This window comes from Chiloscyllium plagiosum, unplaced genomic scaffold (assembly GCF_037043375.1).
Source record: "Chiloscyllium plagiosum isolate Xiang-an unplaced genomic scaffold, Cpla_swu_hap1 HiC_scaffold_84, whole genome shotgun sequence".
Lineage (NCBI taxonomy): Eukaryota > Metazoa > Chordata > Chondrichthyes > Orectolobiformes > Hemiscylliidae > Chiloscyllium > Chiloscyllium plagiosum.
Window position 1 is genome coordinate 234,876 of NW_028270223.1, and position 14,205 is coordinate 249,080.

The 14,205-nt window shown below is 45.7% G+C and overlaps 4 non-coding genes across 4 annotated transcripts; all 4 read left to right on the forward strand.

Annotated features, from left to right (window-relative positions):
• Window positions 1–1,847: 1,847 nt before the first annotated feature.
• On the forward strand, window positions 1,848–1,929 carry trnal-cag (transfer RNA leucine (anticodon CAG)). The gene has a single exon. It is a non-coding gene; the product is annotated as a tRNA-Leu (tRNA).
• Window positions 1,930–3,140: 1,211 nt separating this feature from the next.
• trnag-ccc (transfer RNA glycine (anticodon CCC)) lies at window positions 3,141–3,213 on the forward strand. The gene has a single exon. It is a non-coding gene; the product is annotated as a tRNA-Gly (tRNA).
• A 7,796-nt stretch (window positions 3,214–11,009) lies between these two features.
• Window positions 11,010–11,091, forward strand: trnal-cag (transfer RNA leucine (anticodon CAG)). Its single transcript has one exon. It is a non-coding gene; the product is annotated as a tRNA-Leu (tRNA).
• Window positions 11,092–12,302: 1,211 nt separating this feature from the next.
• trnag-ccc (transfer RNA glycine (anticodon CCC)) lies at window positions 12,303–12,375 on the forward strand. Its single transcript has one exon. It is a non-coding gene; the product is annotated as a tRNA-Gly (tRNA).
• The last annotated feature ends 1,830 nt before the right edge of the window (window positions 12,376–14,205 follow it).

Consider the following 14,205-nt stretch of genomic DNA (forward strand, 5'->3'; position numbering starts at 1 on the left):
ACGAGCGATTGGAAACAAAAAGGTGAAACGTAGAACGGATTCAACTTTCAGTGTTGGACGCCATTGAGTCGCAGCACTGCCGACTCCGGCTTGTTTCTGTAGTGTAGTGGTCATCACGTTCGCCTCACACGCGAAAGGTCCCCAGTTCGAAACTGGGCAGAAACTGCTTAGTTCTTCAACTGCAGCCTTTTACATGGACAAGAGCTGAGCTTTCTTGCATGCTTTCCCATCTGCAAACCAGCCTTCGAATTTGCTTGAACAAATCTGCTCTGGGAGTGAAATGTAATGCAATTCCATTTAATTACAGTGCAAAGCGTTGTTAAGTTTTTCTCCAACCTGGTTCTGATCATATGCCATTCTGTTGGAGAGTGTAGTTACCGCCTTCTGATCCTTCCACGAAAAGCAGTACCGCATTTGCCTTCCTTGCGCAGGCGGCTCGGTTCAAAGACAGGAAAGAAGCAGATGCTCTGGTGTCACAGCGCACCACGAATTCCTGAACTTGTCTGTTTGTCAAATGTACCCCAAGGTCGTCTCAGAAAGACCTCATTTGGAAGCTGTCAATCGTGATTCAACGTGCGAGAATTGGCACCAGATATCCTGAATCATGTTTTGGAGCAATTCGCACGTTAGTGGCTCATTCAATCAGCAACAGCAATGAAAGAAATTGCACTCTCAGAGGAACCTTTCGACTTGCGCATTCATAGCGTCGCTAGTATTAAGGTCCGCCCCGAGATCTAAGTCATGTTGGAACTGAAACGGAGGAATCGACAGAGAGGCTACAGAATGACATCGCATCCATTTGGTTTTCTTTAAATTACTGACGAGCAGGAAAATGTAAACGGGGAGGGCGAGTGGAGAAGTGAGGCAGTTGCAGCTCTGGTGAAATTCCTTCTTTGTGATTCACTCAGCAACCAGAGACGTGAAGGTGACTCAGGCGTGAAAGCTCTTCACATCGAGAACAAAAAGCACTCAAGGGCAGTTAGCACCTCTTCCGGAGTGGGGGGTGCGGTGAGGTAATTACGTTGTGACTACTGTTACTATGTTCAGAAACTGACGTTTTGATTGAGGTGAACAGAAACTGCATTTCTAAAAAGCACCATGGAATTTAACAAAATTTATCGAGTCGCTTGTCGTCGATTCCCACATAGGTTTCCAACGCAGTTGGTATCCATGTGGCTCATGTCCAGGTGAGAACATCTCTGCAGCACATTGCACGGTTAAGGTAAAAGGCAAGGAAAGTCGCTTCTAGAACTGGCTCCGAGGTCAGAGCATCCTCACAATGTGATCTGTCGTTCTCGGATTGTAATGTTACCTCCGGTTTTCGGGTGGAGAACATTCTTTGGGACTCTTATTCTGAAAAAAAAAACAGACACAGTGACTGAAACTATGCTGCACGGTATGATGTGGATTACGGCCTGCTCAGGTTTGTGCATTTTCCCTGTAGTCCGGTGTGTTTGGTGTTCCGTGTAAACGTGAAAGTCGTCCTGTTTCGAGCAATGGGTGAAATCATTTAGCAAAGCGAGAATCGAAATTGCAGTAATGTCAAGCAGCTCATGGTTATTTGACCAAATCATAAGCGAACCCATATTCTTAAGCACTCACAGATACATTTGTAGCTGAAAAGAGTCTGAGAAGATAGACTCAGTTTACCATTGATTTTTGTCTGGATTGATGGGCTATCAATATCTGCTGCGAAATTGACATTGTAGCTGTGCCAGTCCGAGAGGACATCCCAGCAGCTGTGCGAGTCCGAGAGGAATCATGGAACCCTTATCATGTGACTTTGCATCTGTTGTTATGCAGGAGCACAATTGGAAATACAAGAAAATAAGAAGGCGCGGCCGGCTGGTAGTGTGGCCGAGCGGTCTAAGGCGCTGGATCCAGGTTCCAGTCTCGAATGGGGCGTGGGTTCGAATCCCACCACTGCCATTTCTGCTGATCAACTCCAACGCTGCAGCTTGTTAAAATGCTGTTTCGGTGCCCACTGTATATTGATGTTGAAAACAAAAGTTAAAGGGGTTTGCTTCCCAGGGAACTAACTGTGGTGTGGGATACTGCCAAATATTTCAAAATGTCTCTACTGTCATGAGCCTCCCGCTCGGAAAATCGCAAACAGTTGTGCCATCCCAGGCAAGTTGAGCTTTTTGAAAGAGTCGTTTGGAAATGCCCTGTTGTTATTTGTGAGATTACTTTATGACTCATGCCCTCGGACTGTATCACATTTAGCATTCATGCATCTCTGTGTCTGAAAATGCATGAGATATGCCAGTTTGTTTGTGTTCCGTGTTAAATGCTTTCTGTTTTGCGATTCGCTCAATACATTTCGATTTAACAGGGTTTCTGAGGTAACTTCCAGCAGCAAAAATTCTCAGCAGAGGATCTGGGAAAATTTCGCAGAGTATGGTCAGTCGGAGCTAAAGTAAGGAAGTCGTTCGTTTCTGCAGTGTTTCACAATACTACCTCTCCCGTGAGCAATCGAACAGACTAAATGTTTGTGCCACAGACTGCGATGGCAAACTCCGCTAAAAAGTAATCCTTTAAAGCCGGTAACATGACGTAATTGGGGTACATCGTGGAAAAAGATACTTCGGTGGACCTCATCCGTGCTCACCACATCGCCAAAATTAAACAAGTCCCGTTCCCCAGCATTTGGCCCCAATCCCTCTAAACGCATCATATCCAGAAACTCACCCGATTACCTTTGCAATTTTCTGAGTGTAATAGCCTCCTCCACTTCCTCTGGTAGATCATTCCAAACACGCACAACCTTCTTTGTGGGAAATGTGCCTCAGGTCCTTTGTCACTTTCAGCCCAATCACCTTAAAGCTATGCTCTCGAGTTTTCAACTCACACCAACTTGGGTAAAACTCAGTTAACCACCCTTCCATAAGGTCATGTCGCAGCTGTAACGCTGCAGGGAAAGTCGTCCCAGCCTATTCCACCTCGCCCTACGGTACAAACATCGACGACAGCTTTGTCTATATTTTGTCATCAATTTAACGTGTCTTTTTTTTTACGTTTTCAAGATGTCAATTACGCTGGACAACAACGAGCGATTGGAAACAAAAAGGTGAAACGTAGAACGGATTCAACTTTCAGTGTTGGACGCCATTGAGTCGCAGCAGTGCCGACTCCGGCTTGTTTCTGTAGTGTAGTGGTCATCACGTTCGCCTCCCACGCGAAAGGTCCCCAGTTCGAAACTGGGCAGAAACTGCTTTGTTCTTCAACTGCAGCCTTTTACATGGACAAGAGCTGAGCCTTCTTGCATGCTTTCCCATCTGCAAACCAGCCTTCGAATTTGCTTGAACAAATCTGCTCTGGGAGTGAAATGTAATGCAATTCCATTTAATTACAGTGCAAAGCGTTGTTAAGTTTTTCTCCAACCTGGTTCTGATCATATGCCATTCTGTTGGAGAGTGTAGTTACCGCCTTCTGATCCTTCCACGAAAAGCAGTACCGCATTTGCCTTCCTTGCGCAGGCGGCTCGGTTCAAAGACAGGAAAGAAGCAGATGCTCTGGTGTCACAGCGCACCACGAATTCCTGAACTTGTCTGTTTGTCAAATGTACCCCAAGGTCGTCTCAGAAAGACCTCATTTGGAAGCTGTCAATCGTGATTCAACGTGCGAGAATTGGCACCAGATATCCTGAATCATGTTTTGGAGCAATTCGCACGTTAGTGGCTCATTCAATCAGCAACAGCAATGAAAGAAATTGCACTCTCAGAGGAACCTTTCGACTTGCGCATTCATAGCGTCGCTAGTATTAAGGTCCGCCCCGAGATCTAAGTCATGTTGGAACTGAAACGGAGGAATCGACAGAGAGGCTACAGAATGACATCGCATCCATTTGGTTTTCTTTAAATTACTGACGAGCAGGAAAATGTAAACGGGGAGGGCGAGTGGAGAAGTGAGGCAGTTGCAGCTCTGGTGAAATTCCTTCTTTGTGATTCACTCAGCAACCAGAGACGTGAAGGTGACTCAGGCGTGAAAGCTCTTCACATCGAGAACAAAAAGCACTCAAGGGCAGTTAGCACCTCTTCCGGAGTGGGGGGTGCGGTGAGGTAATTACCTTGTGACTTCTGTTACTATGTTCAGAAACTGACGTTTTGATTGAGGTGAACAGAAACTGCATTTCTAAAAAGCACCATGGAATTTAACAAAATTTATCGAGTCGCTTGTCGTCGATTCCCACATAGGTTTCCAACGCAGTTGGTATCCATGTGGCTCATGTCCAGGTGAGAACATCTCTGCAGCACATTGCACGGTTAAGGTAAAAGGCAAGGAAAGTCGCTTCTAGAACTGGCTCCGAGGTCAGAGCATCCTCACAATGTGATCTGTCGTTCTCGGATTGTAATGTTACCTCCGGTTTTCGGGTGGAGAACATTCTTTGGGACTCTTATTCTGAAAAAAAAAACAGACACAGTGACTGAAACTATGCTGCACGGTATGATGTGGATTACGGCCTGCTCAGGTTTGTGCATTTTCCCTGTAGTCCGGTGTGTTTGGTGTTCCGTGTAAACGTGAAAGTCGTCCTGTTTCGAGCAATGGGTGAAATCATTTAGCAAAGCGAGATTCGAAATTGCAGTAATGTCAAGCAGCTCATGGTTATTTGACCAAATCATAAGCGAACCCATATTCTTAAGCACTCACAGATACATTTGTAGCTGAAAAGAGTCTGAGAAGATAGACTCAGTTTACCATTGATTTTTGTCTGGATTGATGGGCTATCAATATCTGCTGCGAAATTGACATTGTAGCTGTGCCAGTCCGAGAGGACATCCCAGCAGCTGTGCGAGTCCGAGAGGAATCATGGAACCCTTATCATGTGACTTTGCATCTGTTGTTATGCAGGAGCACAATTGGAAATACAAGAAAATGAGGAGGCGCGGCCGGCTGGTAGTGTGGCCGAGCGGTCTAAGGCGCTGGATCCAGGTTCCAGTCTCGAAAGGGGCGTGGGTTCGAATCCCACCACTGCCATTTCTGCTGATCAACTCCAACGCTGCAGCTTGTTAAAATGCTGTTTCGGTGCCCACTGTATATTGATGTTGAAAACAAAAGTTAAAGGGGTTTGCTTCCCAGGGAACTAACTGTGGTGTGGGATACTGCCAAATATTTCAAAATGTCTCTACTGTCATGATCGTGTTCGCCTCCCGCTCGGAAAATCGCAAACAGTTGTGCCATCCCAGGCAAGTTGAGCTTTTTGAAAGAGTCGTTTGGAAATGCCCTGTTGTTATTTGTGAGATTACTTTATGACTCATGCCCTCGGACTGTATCACATTTAGCATTCATGCATCTCTGTGTCTGAAAATGCATGAGATATGCCAGTTTGTTTGTGTTCCGTGTTAAATGCTTTCTGTTTTGCGATTCGCTCAATACATTTCGATTTAACAGGGTTTCTGAGGTAACTTCCAGCAGCAAAAATTCTCAGCAGAGGATCTGGGAAAATTTCGCAGAGTATGGTCAGTCGGAGCTAAAGTAAGGAAGTCGTTCGTTTCTGCAGTGTTTCACAATACTACCTCTCCCGTGAGCAGTCGAACAGACTAAATGTTTGTGCCACAGACTGCGATGGCAAACTCCGCTAAAAAGTAATCCTTTAAAGCCGGTAACATGACGTAATTGGGGTACATCGTGGAAAAAGATACTTCGGTGGACCTCATCCGTGCTCACCACATCGCCAAAATTAAACAAGTCCCGTTCCCCAGCATTTGGCCCCAATCCCTCTAAACGCATCATATCCAGAAACTCACCCGATTACCTTTGCAATTTTCTGAGTGTAATAGCCTCCTCCACTTCCTCTGGTAGATCATTCCAAACACGCACAACCTTCTTTGTGGGAAATGTGCCTCAGGTCCTTTGTCACTTTCAGCCCAATCACCTTAAAGCTATGCTCTCGAGTTTTCAACTCACACCAACTTGGGTAAAACTCAGTTAACCACCCTTCCATAAGGTCATGTCGCAGCTGTTACGCTGCAGGGAAAGTCGTCCCAGCCTATTCCACCTCGCCCTACGGTACAAACATCGACGACAGCTTTGTCTATATTTTGTCATCAATTTAACGTGTCTTTTTTTTTTTACGTTTTCAAGATGTCAATTACGCTGAACAACAACGAGCTATTGGAAACAAAAAGGTGAAACGTAGAACGGATTCAACGTTCAGTGTTGGACGCCATTGAGTCGCAGCACTGCCGACTCCGGCTTGTTTCTGTAGTGTAGTGGTCATCACGTTCGCCTCACACGCGAAAGGTCCCCAGTTCGAAACTGGGCAGAAACTGCTTTGTTCTTCAACTGCAGCCTTTTACATGGACAAGAGCTGAGCTTTCTTGCATGCTTTCCCATCTGCAAACCAGCCTTCGAATTTGCTTGAACAAATCTGCTCTGGGAGTGAAATGTAATGCAATTCCATTTAATTACAGTGCAAAGCGTTGTTAAGTTTTTCTCCAACCTGGTTCTGATCATATGCCATTCTGTTGGAGAGTGTAGTTACCGCCTTCTGATCCTTCCACGAAAAGCAGTACCGCATTTGCCTTCCTTGCGCAGGCGGCTCGGTTCAAAGACAGGAAAGAAGCAGATGCTCTGGTGTCACAGCGCACCACGAATTCCTGAACTTGTCTGTTTGTCAAATGTACCCCAAGGTCGTCTCAGAAAGACCTCATTTGGAAGCTGTCAATCGTGATTCAACGTGCGAGAATTGGCACCAGATATCCTGAATCATGTTTTGGAGCAATTCGCACGTTAGTGGCTCATTCAATCAGCAACAGCAATGAAAGAAATTGCACTCTCAGAGGAACCTTTCGACTTGCGCATTCATAGCGTCGCTAGTATTAAGGTCCGCCCCGAGATCTAAGTCATGTTGGAACTGAAACGGAGGAATCGACAGAGAGGCTACAGAATGACATCGCATCCATTTGGTTTTCTTTAAATTACTGACGAGCAGGAAAATGTAAACGGGGAGGGCGAGTGGAGAAGTGAGGCAGTTGCAGCTCTGGTGAAATTCCTTCTTTGTGATTCACTCAGCAACCAGAGACGTGAAGGTGACTCAGGCGTGAAAGCTCTTCACATCGAGAACAAAAAGCACTCAAGGGCAGTTAGCACCTCTTCCGGAGTGGGGGGTGCGGTGAGGTAATTACCTTGTGACTTCTGTTACTATGTTCAGAAACTGACGTTTTGATTGAGGTGAACAGAAACTGCATTTCTAAAAAGCACCATGGAATTTAACAAAATTTATCGAGTCGCTTGTCGTCGATTCCCACATAGGTTTCCAACGCAGTTGGTATCCATGTGGCTCATGTCCAGGTGAGAACATCTCTGCAGCACATTGCACGGTTAAGGTAAAAGGCAAGGAAAGTCGCTTCTAGAACTGGCTCCGAGGTCAGAGCATCCTCACAATGTGATCTGTCGTTCTCGGATTGTAATGTTACCTCCGGTTTTCGGGTGGAGAACATTCTTTGGGACTCTTATTCTGAAAAAAAAAACAGACACAGTGACTGAAACTATGCTGCACGGTATGATGTGGATTACGGCCTGCTCAGATTTGTGCATTTTCCCTGTAGTCCGGTGTGTTTGGTGTTCCGTGTAAACGTGAAAGTCGTCCTGTTTCGAGCAATGGGTGAAATCATTTAGCAAAGCGAGAATCGAAATTGCAGTAATGTCAAGCAGCTCATGGTTATTTGACCAAATCATAAGCGAACCCATATTCTTAAGCACTCACAGATACATTTGTAGCTGAAAAGAGTCTGAGAAGATAGACTCAGTTTACCATTGATTTTTGTCTGGATTGATGGGCTATCAATACCTGCTGCGAAATTGACATTGTAGCTGTGCCAGTCCGAGAGGACATCCCAGCAGCTGTGCGAGTCCGAGAGGAATCATGGAACCCTTATCATGTGACTTTGCATCTGTTGTTATGCAGGAGCACAATTGGAAATACAAGAAAATGAGGAGGCGCGGCCGGCTGGTAGTATGGCCGAGCGGTCTAAGACGCTGGATCCAGGTTCCAGTCTCGAAAGGGGCGTGAGTTCGAATCCCACCACTGCTATTTCTGCTGATCAACTCCAACGCTGCAGCTTGTTAAAATGCTGTTTCGGTGCCCACTGTATATTGATGTTGAAAACAAAAGTAAAAGGGGTTTGCTTCCCAGGGAACTAACTGTGGTGTGGGATACTGCCAAATATTTCAAAATGTCTCTACTGTCATGATCGTGTTCGCCTCCCGCTCGGAAAATCGCAAACAGTTGTGCCATCCCAGGCAAGTTGAGCTTTTTGAAAGAGTCGTTTGGAAATGCCCTGTTGTTATTTGTGAGATTACTTTATGACTCATGCCCTCGGACTGTATCACATTTAGCATTCATGCATCTCTGTGTCTGAAAATGCATGAGATATGCCAGTTTGTTTGTGTTCCGTGTTAAATGCTTTCTGTTTTGCGATTCGCTCAATACATTTCGATTTAACAGGGTTTCTGAGGTAACTTCCAGCAGCAAAAATTCTCAGCAGAGGATCTGGGAAAATTTCGCAGAGTATGGTCAGTCGGAGCTAAAGTAAGGAAGTCGTTCGTTTCTGCAGTGTTTCACAATACTACCTCTCCCGTGAGCAGTCGAACAGACTAAATGTTTGTGCCACAGACTGCGATGGCAAACTCCGCTAAAAAGTAATCCTTTAAAGCCGGTAACATGACGTAATTGGGGTACATCGTGGAAAAAGATACTTCGGTGGACCTCATCCGTGCTCAACACATCGCCAAAATTAAACAAGTCCCGTTCCCCAGCATTTGGCCCCAATCCCTCTAAACGCATCATATCCAGAAACTCACCCGATTACCTTTGCAATTTTCTGAGTGTAATAGCCTCCTCCACTTCCTCTGGTAGATCATTCCAAACACGCACAACCTTCTTTGTGGGAAATGTGCCTCAGGTCCTTTGTCACTTTCAGCCCAATCACCTTAAAGCTATGCTCTCGAGTTTTCAACTCACACCAACTTGGGTAAAACTCAGTTAACCACCCTTCCATAAGGTCATGTCGCAGCTGTAACGCTGCAGGGAAAGTCGTCCCAGCCTATTCCACCTCGCCCTACGGTACAAACATCGACGACAGCTTTGTCTATATTTTGTCATCAATTTAACGTGTCTTTTTTTTTACGTTTTCAAGATGTCAATTACGCTGGACAACAACGAGCGATTGGAAACAAAAAGGTGAAACGTAGAACGGATTCAACTTTCAGTGTTGGACGCCATTGAGTCGCAGCACTGCCGACTCCGGCTTGTTTCTGTAGTGTAGTGGTCATCACGTTCGCCTCACACGCGAAAGGTCCCCAGTTCGAAACTGGGCAGAAACTGCTTAGTTCTTCAACTGCAGCCTTTTACATGGACAAGAGCTGAGCTTTCTTGCATGCTTTCCCATCTGCAAACCAGCCTTCGAATTTGCTTGAACAAATCTGCTCTGGGAGTGAAATGTAATGCAATTCCATTTAATTACAGTGCAAAGCGTTGTTAAGTTTTTCTCCAACCTGGTTCTGATCATATGCCATTCTGTTGGAGAGTGTAGTTACCGCCTTCTGATCCTTCCACGAAAAGCAGTACCGCATTTGCCTTCCTTGCGCAGGCGGCTCGGTTCAAAGACAGGAAAGAAGCAGATGCTCTGGTGTCACAGCGCACCACGAATTCCTGAACTTGTCTGTTTGTCAAATGTACCCCAAGGTCGTCTCAGAAAGACCTCATTTGGAAGCTGTCAATCGTGATTCAACGTGCGAGAATTGGCACCAGATATCCTGAATCATGTTTTGGAGCAATTCGCACGTTAGTGGCTCATTCAATCAGCAACAGCAATGAAAGAAATTGCACTCTCAGAGGAACCTTTCGACTTGCGCATTCATAGCGTCGCTAGTATTAAGGTCCGCCCCGAGATCTAAGTCATGTTGGAACTGAAACGGAGGAATCGACAGAGAGGCTACAGAATGACATCGCATCCATTTGGTTTTCTTTAAATTACTGACGAGCAGGAAAATGTAAACGGGGAGGGCGAGTGGAGAAGTGAGGCAGTTGCAGCTCTGGTGAAATTCCTTCTTTGTGATTCACTCAGCAACCAGAGACGTGAAGGTGACTCAGGCGTGAAAGCTCTTCACATCGAGAACAAAAAGCACTCAAGGGCAGTTAGCACCTCTTCCGGAGTGGGGGGTGCGGTGAGGTAATTACGTTGTGACTACTGTTACTATGTTCAGAAACTGACGTTTTGATTGAGGTGAACAGAAACTGCATTTCTAAAAAGCACCATGGAATTTAACAAAATTTATCGAGTCGCTTGTCGTCGATTCCCACATAGGTTTCCAACGCAGTTGGTATCCATGTGGCTCATGTCCAGGTGAGAACATCTCTGCAGCACATTGCACGGTTAAGGTAAAAGGCAAGGAAAGTCGCTTCTAGAACTGGCTCCGAGGTCAGAGCATCCTCACAATGTGATCTGTCGTTCTCGGATTGTAATGTTACCTCCGGTTTTCGGGTGGAGAACATTCTTTGGGACTCTTATTCTGAAAAAAAAAACAGACACAGTGACTGAAACTATGCTGCACGGTATGATGTGGATTACGGCCTGCTCAGGTTTGTGCATTTTCCCTGTAGTCCGGTGTGTTTGGTGTTCCGTGTAAACGTGAAAGTCGTCCTGTTTCGAGCAATGGGTGAAATCATTTAGCAAAGCGAGAATCGAAATTGCAGTAATGTCAAGCAGCTCATGGTTATTTGACCAAATCATAAGCGAACCCATATTCTTAAGCACTCACAGATACATTTGTAGCTGAAAAGAGTCTGAGAAGATAGACTCAGTTTACCATTGATTTTTGTCTGGATTGATGGGCTATCAATATCTGCTGCGAAATTGACATTGTAGCTGTGCCAGTCCGAGAGGACATCCCAGCAGCTGTGCGAGTCCGAGAGGAATCATGGAACCCTTATCATGTGACTTTGCATCTGTTGTTATGCAGGAGCACAATTGGAAATACAAGAAAATAAGAAGGCGCGGCCGGCTGGTAGTGTGGCCGAGCGGTCTAAGGCGCTGGATCCAGGTTCCAGTCTCGAATGGGGCGTGGGTTCGAATCCCACCACTGCCATTTCTGCTGATCAACTCCAACGCTGCAGCTTGTTAAAATGCTGTTTCGGTGCCCACTGTATATTGATGTTGAAAACAAAAGTTAAAGGGGTTTGCTTCCCAGGGAACTAACTGTGGTGTGGGATACTGCCAAATATTTCAAAATGTCTCTACTGTCATGAGCCTCCCGCTCGGAAAATCGCAAACAGTTGTGCCATCCCAGGCAAGTTGAGCTTTTTGAAAGAGTCGTTTGGAAATGCCCTGTTGTTATTTGTGAGATTACTTTATGACTCATGCCCTCGGACTGTATCACATTTAGCATTCATGCATCTCTGTGTCTGAAAATGCATGAGATATGCCAGTTTGTTTGTGTTCCGTGTTAAATGCTTTCTGTTTTGCGATTCGCTCAATACATTTCGATTTAACAGGGTTTCTGAGGTAACTTCCAGCAGCAAAAATTCTCAGCAGAGGATCTGGGAAAATTTCGCAGAGTATGGTCAGTCGGAGCTAAAGTAAGGAAGTCGTTCGTTTCTGCAGTGTTTCACAATACTACCTCTCCCGTGAGCAATCGAACAGACTAAATGTTTGTGCCACAGACTGCGATGGCAAACTCCGCTAAAAAGTAATCCTTTAAAGCCGGTAACATGACGTAATTGGGGTACATCGTGGAAAAAGATACTTCGGTGGACCTCATCCGTGCTCACCACATCGCCAAAATTAAACAAGTCCCGTTCCCCAGCATTTGGCCCCAATCCCTCTAAACGCATCATATCCAGAAACTCACCCGATTACCTTTGCAATTTTCTGAGTGTAATAGCCTCCTCCACTTCCTCTGGTAGATCATTCCAAACACGCACAACCTTCTTTGTGGGAAATGTGCCTCAGGTCCTTTGTCACTTTCAGCCCAATCACCTTAAAGCTATGCTCTCGAGTTTTCAACTCACACCAACTTGGGTAAAACTCAGTTAACCACCCTTCCATAAGGTCATGTCGCAGCTGTAACGCTGCAGGGAAAGTCGTCCCAGCCTATTCCACCTCGCCCTACGGTACAAACATCGACGACAGCTTTGTCTATATTTTGTCATCAATTTAACGTGTCTTTTTTTTTACGTTTTCAAGATGTCAATTACGCTGGACAACAACGAGCGATTGGAAACAAAAAGGTGAAACGTAGAACGGATTCAACTTTCAGTGTTGGACGCCATTGAGTCGCAGCAGTGCCGACTCCGGCTTGTTTCTGTAGTGTAGTGGTCATCACGTTCGCCTCCCACGCGAAAGGTCCCCAGTTCGAAACTGGGCAGAAACTGCTTTGTTCTTCAACTGCAGCCTTTTACATGGACAAGAGCTGAGCCTTCTTGCATGCTTTCCCATCTGCAAACCAGCCTTCGAATTTGCTTGAACAAATCTGCTCTGGGAGTGAAATGTAATGCAATTCCATTTAATTACAGTGCAAAGCGTTGTTAAGTTTTTCTCCAACCTGGTTCTGATCATATGCCATTCTGTTGGAGAGTGTAGTTACCGCCTTCTGATCCTTCCACGAAAAGCAGTACCGCATTTGCCTTCCTTGCGCAGGCGGCTCGGTTCAAAGACAGGAAAGAAGCAGATGCTCTGGTGTCACAGCGCACCACGAATTCCTGAACTTGTCTGTTTGTCAAATGTACCCCAAGGTCGTCTCAGAAAGACCTCATTTGGAAGCTGTCAATCGTGATTCAACGTGCGAGAATTGGCACCAGATATCCTGAATCATGTTTTGGAGCAATTCGCACGTTAGTGGCTCATTCAATCAGCAACAGCAATGAAAGAAATTGCACTCTCAGAGGAACCTTTCGACTTGCGCATTCATAGCGTCGCTAGTATTAAGGTCCGCCCCGAGATCTAAGTCATGTTGGAACTGAAACGGAGGAATCGACAGAGAGGCTACAGAATGACATCGCATCCATTTGGTTTTCTTTAAATTACTGACGAGCAGGAAAATGTAAACGGGGAGGGCGAGTGGAGAAGTGAGGCAGTTGCAGCTCTGGTGAAATTCCTTCTTTGTGATTCACTCAGCAACCAGAGACGTGAAGGTGACTCAGGCGTGAAAGCTCTTCACATCGAGAACAAAAAGCACTCAAGGGCAGTTAGCACCTCTTCCGGAGTGGGGGGTGCGGTGAGGTAATTACCTTGTGACTTCTGTTACTATGTTCAGAAACTGACGTTTTGATTGAGGTGAACAGAAACTGCATTTCTAAAAAGCACCATGGAATTTAACAAAATTTATCGAGTCGCTTGTCGTCGATTCCCACATAGGTTTCCAACGCAGTTGGTATCCATGTGGCTCATGTCCAGGTGAGAACATCTCTGCAGCACATTGCACGGTTAAGGTAAAAGGCAAGGAAAGTCGCTTCTAGAACTGGCTCCGAGGTCAGAGCATCCTCACAATGTGATCTGTCGTTCTCGGATTGTAATGTTACCTCCGGTTTTCGGGTGGAGAACATTCTTTGGGACTCTTATTCTGAAAAAAAAAACAGACACAGTGACTGAAACTATGCTGCACGGTATGATGTGGATTACGGCCTGCTCAGGTTTGTGCATTTTCCCTGTAGTCCGGTGTGTTTGGTGTTCCGTGTAAACGTGAAAGTCGTCCTGTTTCGAGCAATGGGTGAAATCATTTAGCAAAGCGAGATTCGAAATTGCAGTAATGTCAAGCAGCTCATGGTTATTTGACCAAATCATAAGCGAACCCATATTCTTAAGCACTCACAGATACATTTGTAGCTGAAAAGAGTCTGAGAAGATAGACTCAGTTTACCATTGATTTTTGTCTGGATTGATGGGCTATCAATATCTGCTGCGAAATTGACATTGTAGCTGTGCCAGTCCGAGAGGACATCCCAGCAGCTGTGCGAGTCCGAGAGGAATCATGGAACCCTTATCATGTGACTTTGCATCTGTTGTTATGCAGGAGCACAATTGGAAATACAAGAAAATGAGGAGGCGCGGCCGGCTGGTAGTGTGGCCGAGCGGTCTAAGGCGCTGGATCCAGGTTCCAGTCTCGAAAGGGGCGTGGGTTCGAATCCCACCACTGCCATTTCTGCTGATCAACTCCAACGCTGCAGCTTGTTAAAATGCTGTTTCGGTGCCCACTGTATATTGA